Genomic DNA, 7589 nt, shown 5'->3' with positions numbered 1-7589 from the left:
GATTGACCTTTGACCCCAAATCTATTCTGTTCTATTCTGAAGAATGATGAGGGATTAGTGCACTTGAATAAAACATCGATAAAATAGTCGTAGATGAAAATATTAAAATATAATCTGTCTACGGCTGTCTGCAAAGGCGGGGTCATTATTTGGCAGCCGCCTCCCGCCGTGCGCTCAGTGAGAGGGGCGGGGTCAGTATTTGGCAGGTTCGGCCCCGGAGGGTGTGTGCGAGAGGAGGCGAGTCTCTCTAGGCATCGACTTGCAAACGGGCATCTCAGCAGTCCGAGCAGAAAAAGGAAAACCAGGAACCGCTGTAATTTCGAGCCTTTTTTGCGATGTTCTCGACGATATTTCTTCGCCGTCTGCTCTGATCCCGTCGAAGTCTCCGTCTGTTCGGACGCCAGCCGCATAAAGAACCGCAGAAATTGATGCGTGTTGCTCCGCGGTGCTGTTTGTTTTGACCTGGTAAGAAACCCGATTAGCTTCCCTGCTAACTGCTCTTCTTCTGCTTCTCAGCATCTCAGACGCTAACTGGTGTTAGCAGGCTAGGCTAACTGTGTCTTAAACCATTTTTTCTTAATCTGTAAAACGTTCTTGTATGTTTTAAATATTTTTCCAGCTGTGTTTGTTCTTCGGTTTAAATTCTGACACCGAAGGACTCTTGAGTTTGAAACAGTTTCTGTCGTTTATTTGTGTTGACTGGGAGCTAGCCGCTAGCGGCTAGTAGCACAGAGGCAGTTCTGTCACATCTGTGGCTCCTCGAAGCTAACAGGAAGGGAAAATAAAGAAACAATTTGAAATCATGACCAGAACAGCAGGAGGCTCTGAGCGTCACATGTCCAGAGTTATGATCGCTGTTTGGTGGGATGTTCTCGGCTCAACTGTTGTTCTTAATTAGAGGGAGCTGCAGGTCAGAATCACCTGTCTTTGCTCAGGTGTGTTAAAATGCTGAGTAATAATCTAATTAAAATGTCTTATTTAAACTGATATGCGGAGCAACTAGCTGCTGGTTTCGTTTTCTGTTCCGTTTCTGGAGAGCTTCATGCTTCCTGAACGGATGTTTCGCTGTCTGCGCTGGAATGTTCTGGTTCCGAGAGGCTCCGCTGGATGTGAAGCGTTTAGATTCTGCTTTACACGCTTCTACACAATTATTTCTATAGTTTTATCTGTTTGTTTTTAAAACCGCATTTCTTCTAGTGATAACATTTTATAACTCACGGGTTGAATTGACGGAATAACTTAAATAAGATCCTGTACAAAAACAAACACAAGGATAATCTTCAGACTGGACTGAGGGAGGAAGCCACAGGACAGGGGTGTTTAAAGTGGGGCAATAGCGTGTTTATATTTATATTTTAAGTAGAAAATTTCAACCTAAAAACTCTAAAATTTTGAACTTAATCTCAGAAATTTTCTACAAAAAACCGGGAAATTTCTGAGTTAAAATTTGACTTTTTTTCTAGTAAATTTCTGTGAATAATCTGATTTTCTGAGTTTTTGTCAGAAATCTACTATTATTTTTAAATCTATTATGGCCCTAATTATTGTGAAAGTTCTGGATCTATAATATCCATTTTGAAGAAAAACAAAACTCTGAATACTTTATTTGCTTGATTTTATTTTTACCCCTCAGATTCATTTTGACTCAACAATCTTGGCCCACGTGACTAAAAGTTTGGATTTCCTTGATCCTTGTTTTGCCTTTTTGTTGGTTAGATTAACTGACTTGTAATATGCATTATATTAATCCAAATGGTCTGATCTCTTCATGTAAAATATGTCCTCCAGGTAGCGGTGGGACCCAGTTAAAACTTTTATCCAGTTAATTACTGTAATTAATAAATTGCAGTTATTGAGATTTTAGTGGAAAGCCATGCGTTGATGAAGTAAGCAACATGTCAGGACATGTTGAGGCCTGCAGAGACGTGTCTGGTTCATTCAGGACACAGAAAACCAGGAATGATTAACGGAGGACGTCAAAGTGCTCAAGACTCATTGAACATCCTGGAGTTTTAAACTTTTGAATGTTTCGAGTCAAAGTGAGGTTTGTATTCTGTAGGGAATTCACACAAAGACAGACTGGGGTCTGTTGGTGCTAAGATAAGATAAGATAAATCTTTATTGTCATTGTCACAAGAACAACAAAATTCAAAAGGCGCCATCAGTCGGTGCACATGCCCAAAAACAAAAAATAACTGTCTCACAATTCACACACAATGCAAGAATCAACAAACAAGTGGCAAAAAAAAAAGTGAGAACAGCCACATTCTCACATCCATCATTTATGATGATTAATGGTTGTTTCTGATTGCATTTAGTTTTGTTATTGCTATCGGGTAGAAACTGTCTCTGAGACGTTGGTTCTGGTTCTGGTTGCTCTGTATCTTCTGCCTGAAGGCAGCAGTGTGAACAGAGAAGGTCCGGGGTGAGAAGTGTCCTTGTTGATGTGTTGTGCTTTTCTTAGACAGCGGTCGCTGATTGTGCTAATGCTAAAATTAAGATGTTAAAAGCCAGAATTCATTGTGGAAATTCAGATAATGGCACGATAAATTCAAACAAACTCAATAATTTCCATTTCAACATTTATCTTTTTGGTCTTTTGTCTCTTTCTACCAAAATCTGGATGATAAAACTCTTCAGTCTGGTGCTTTTTTGTTTACACAAACTTCATAATTAATTTTATTTGTTGTTTCTGTTGATTTGTTTATTTATCTTGGATATTTAAAATGTCTTCCAGTTCCAGCGTTTAATGTTTGTTAGCATTTAAAGTTTATTGATCTTTGAGAATGTGACCTTACTTTATTATTATTATTATTATTATTATTATTATTATTATTATTATTATTATGCCATTACTATAATATTACTTGAAAATGGTCTCAAAACAACAACATTATTGTTTATTGTGATAACTTCTTTATCATACAATGATTTTATTTCAGAAGAACGGACCGACTGAATGCGTTTCATCTGGATCTAAATCGATCCGATGATTAGAAAATGAGAAGTTGATGCCAGTTGATCATTTCAGGAGAAGGAAAATAATGGCTGAAAAATGGAAAAACATCAGCAGAAATGTTTTTGTGTTGGTCCAGTAAAGATATTCAGACTAATTGTGGCTGTAAATAATTAGAGTTTTCTTGAACACAAAGGGAACGGCGTTTTAGATGAAATGATCTTTTTATGGCGTATTTCTAATCAGAGCTGTAAACTGAACCATAAATGTTGGAGCTGATCTAGGAATATTTTTTAACCAGGATTCCTGAACAGTTGGGAAAATGTGGATTTGATTTCTGTATTTTCCAAAACTATAGAAAAACAAATTAAAGTCTGAACGAATATTTGGAATTTCAGATGTTTATTTTGTTTAAATGATTGTTTATTTCCCCTTCTCAGCATCTCTTCCCCTTATTAATTTCTTTTCTCATTTCTTCTGTCTGCTTTTTCTTTTTTATTCAGTTTTTTCTTTTGTCTTTTTTCATACTTTTTTCTTTATTTTTTTCTTTTCTTCCTTTTTTCCTCATTTTTCCTTCCTTTCCTTTTTTCCATGCAGAGGAACCCTGAACATGAGCATAAAAATAAATTATTGTAAACATATTATGAACATTATAATAATTTCTCCTGATGCTCATGTAACAGTTCCAGCCCATCAGTAAAGAAGAATTCACCGACACGCCTTATGTAACTCTCACAGATGAATATTTAATGAGTTGCACATGTCCTGTAAAATAATTATTAGTGTTATAAATTGTAATTGGTATAAAATAACCAAAAACAAAGTTGTTAAATTTAGACTTTTTTAAAGGAATTTAACTTCCACCAACCTTTAAATATTCACTCGTCTCTTTTTCTAAAGGTTGGAAACGGTGAAGTTCAAATATAAACAGAATAAAGTTTTTTTTTAAATATTATTTTAACTCCATGTTTGATCAGAAATATGAATCTGTATCAGATTTGGAAAATAAAACATTTTTACTTCCAGTTTAAGAGTTTCTATCAAATAAAAGCCTAAACGTCTTTAATCTAAAGCTCAGTAAAAGCTTACAGGAAGCCTCCAGCGTTTGTGTTTGGTAGTATTGTAACCCCTGAAATGCGGCGCCATTAAAGCCACTGACCTTCACACTCTGAGTGTATCTGCGGTGAACTTGTTGGCCTTTATGTGAACAATCTCACGTATGCAGAAAGCCACAGTGGGGAAGCTCTCCAGCCGCCCACCGTGTGAGATAAGACGTGTAAGATGAGAAATGGTTTTTATGTGGAAGGAAAACTGGCGTGGAATCGCAACAACTGCACCGGCGCTGTAATCCCTCAGCTGCCGTTCTCAACAGTTGGTCGGTCAATCTGTGGTTGATTTAGCCTCAAGCTAACCCATAAACAGGCCCAAACAGGAAGTCACCACATTTAATCCCTGTCTGCCACATTGGGCCCTGTGTCTAAAATAACTTTGTAACCTCATTTTTATTCCCATAAAGCATCATTTGTCTTTAGGTGTTAAACATGGAGCTAGGATTACACACCTAATGTACATTTATTACCCAGAAATCTTTTAAAAATTATATCCACGGATGGAAATCCACTGAAGGGAATCACAGCAAAGATGGAGATATTTTGATACTGAGAAAGAAGCTGTAGGAATCCAGAATCCTGCCAAAACTAGCCGCAGGCGGCTTCCCGCCGCGCGGCGCTGACCGGGCCAGGGATTGTGTAAATGGAGATGGGCTGTCAGGTTGTTGATATAACGCAGGCTTCCACTGGAGGAGAAAATACTCTTCTTTTACTCACATTCTGACATTTTTATCTGTAAATATTAAAGAAGGTTTAAATGTCCTTTTCCTCAGTGAACGTGAGCCTTTTGAGACTCAAGGCAGCGATGAAACAGAGGAATCTCATTCTGTCTGGGACATTTTTATTTGGTCCTTGAGACCGCGAGCGGTTCCTGATCTGAGCCTTCAGTAGAAGTAAGTAGCTTTATTTACTCAGTAATAAAGGGACTAGCTGGAGCATTTATGACCATAAACATTAGCATCAGGATTTAAGGCGGTCGTTTTAATAATTCATTCTAAACATGAATAACAATCGTCTTATTTAGAGGAAGACATTAATAATTATCTGAAGTTCATGTTTTGGGACCAAACCTCTTCGGTTTTAAGTATTTCTCAAATAAAACAGTTTTGGATAAGAGTCACTGATTGATCCAGATGGAGGAAAAACTCTGTTGCTGTTTAAAAAGTTGCTTCATTTGTTTTGCTAGCAGCTTTAAAAAAGTTGCTAGATTTGTTGCTAGTCACTTTTTTTCAAATAAATTTCTTGATATTTTCACTAGTCACTTTTTTAAAAAACAAGTCTGATTTTTCACTACTTGCTTTTGTTAAAAAAGAAAAGTTGCTAAATTATTAGATTTTTTTTTACTATTCACTTAAAAAAAAGAAAAGTTGCTAAATTATTAGATTTTTTTTACTATTCACTTAAAAAAAAGAAAAGTTGCTAAATTATTAGATTTTTTTTACTATTCACTTAAAAAAAGAGAACTTGTTAGATTTGTCACTCGTCCCTTTTTTTAAGTTGCTGATTTGTCTCCAGTCGCTTTTGTAACGGTGTGTAAGTAACCATATTAGAATAATTTCAAAGTATTTTTTCACAACAGTTTATTGCAAATCATCCCAAATGTTTCTAATTGATTTTGATGATTTCTTGGAACTAAAACTAAAGTTTCCAAATGTAAAATCAGCTCTTTGGGTTTGCAAACATCATCAGTTACTGTTAATATGTTTGGCTTGATAACTGAAGGATGTTCTCTAGCAGGAGAGCTGCTGGCTTTAGAACGATGAAGGTTTAAACCTTTCAGACGACGGACGGAAACCTTTCTATGAAGCAGCAGCTTTTTACTGTTTTACAGTGGAAACAGGTTTGGGTGCAGCATCTGGATCCTCTCAGGTCCGAGTCTCTACGTTTTGGTGTGAGTTTCGTCTGACGGCTTGCGTTCCTGAGCAGATGGCTGGATTGAGTAATCTGGGGTGAGAACGTGTTTAAGGCGCTCAGCGTCTGCAGTTACAGACGTCACATGAATTACCTTTAAAACTCCTGAGTTAGAGACGTTTAATACCGCTTTAACTCATTAAAAAATTATATTTTATCACAAACTGGGTATTATCTCATCAATTTAATTACAAATCCTGCATTTTTGGTAAACTATGTAGCTGGAAAGATTTTTCTTATTTTTAATGTAATTATTTGTCAGTTTCCTCTAAAACACTCAGGAATCCACATTTCTGTTGCATTTTAATTTATTCCAGAATAGCAGGAGGATGTTTATAAATTAGACCGAAACATTCAGATTGTGGGTTTGTTCCGACTGTTTTTGGAAAGTCCCTTTATTAAGTATTTCCTCACACGCTCTGCCGTGTTTTCATTTTTAATTAAATAAGGGTTTCAGTGTTACTGAAATAGTTTGACCGCGGTGTAAAAGCTGCCTGCCGTTTCTTCCTGGTGACTGATTTCCTCGTTGCTCCAGCTGACACTGATTCCAACCCGACCTAATGGATCAGGCTGAACTGGGCTCAGAGCGACGAGCCGCTAAGTCGGCTTTCTGGCAGCAGATTGAAGGTTCAGATCCTGCAGACGTTTAGATCCGAGTCGCTGCGTATTCAGATCAATTACCGCGGCGCAACTCTGGCTCTCATTGTCCTGAAAAGTTAGAGGAACATTTCTAACAATCCATAAACATGGAGCCTGATCTGTTTATTCTGAGGCTGTAGGTGTGTGTGGGTGTGTGTGTGTGTGTGTGGGGGTGTGTGTGTTAATGACAGCGACTAAACGGCTTCCTGTCGTCCGTGTGAGACGATGAAACTGCATCGTCATGGTTTGCTTGCTGCTCAATCTGCTTCACAGCTTGATTTCATCCATTGTTTACAGCAGCAAAAACTCACACAGACGGTAAAACAAGAGTTTTTCTGTTCAGCTGAAGCTCTCAGCTCTGGCTTCAGTGTTTCCTTATTTCAGTCATTATTCAGCCACATTTTGCTGTTTTCTGTTTTGAGTCCCACTTCCTGCAGGAATGCTGCTCGGTCAGCTCCTCCACACTTTTAACTCGGAGCTAGCCTGGTTCTATCAGGACTGCAAATATTACTATTCATCACAGACTTCTGCACTATTTTCCATTTTCATTCTTTATTCTTTCATAATAAATTTGAGAACATGATGATCTAAATAACTCCACCTGGTGTTAGAAACTCAAATGTTAATTCTTATTAGATCGCTAATGTTTGTATAATTAGAATTAGAAATGCACCGATTAGAAAATTTGGGCCAATATTAATACGGATTATTTAGGTAACTAAATGACTTCAGTTATAGCCCACAAACAAAAACTGCTCCTGAAAAACATTCCCATTTGTCAGGCGCTTCTTTAGGACACCAGTCACAAAAAGACATGATTTATATCACTAAGCTGCACACGGTGACTCCATTTTCAAATTTACTAGTATTTATTAATTATTTTACAGATGAGGAAACAATAAAACTATCAATCCTGACTGTAAGGACAGTTTTGGGGAGTATTAAACATCATTAATTGTAATTTATCTTGACGA

The 7589-nt window shown here is 37.2% G+C and overlaps 1 protein-coding gene across 5 annotated transcripts in view; it reads left to right on the top strand.

The window, feature by feature from the left end:
• Positions 1-213: 213 nt before the first annotated feature.
• The window catches only part of fam13b (family with sequence similarity 13 member B), a 54058-nt gene continuing 46682 nt past the window's right edge, over positions 214-7589 (top strand). For 3 of the 5 annotated variants that reach the window (XM_023328156.1, XM_023328155.1, XM_023328153.1), the window contains exon 1: positions 214-465. The gene's annotated coding sequence lies outside the window, so the exon portion shown is untranslated. The remainder of the gene's footprint in view (positions 466-7589) is intronic. The other 2 variants (XM_023328157.1, XM_023328154.1) reach the window with 1 other exon arrangement.

This window comes from Xiphophorus maculatus, chromosome 23 (genome assembly GCF_002775205.1).
Source record: "Xiphophorus maculatus strain JP 163 A chromosome 23, X_maculatus-5.0-male, whole genome shotgun sequence".
NCBI classification, from domain to species: domain Eukaryota; kingdom Metazoa; phylum Chordata; class Actinopteri; order Cyprinodontiformes; family Poeciliidae; genus Xiphophorus; species Xiphophorus maculatus.
This window is presented reverse-complemented; position numbering and strand designations above follow the sequence as displayed.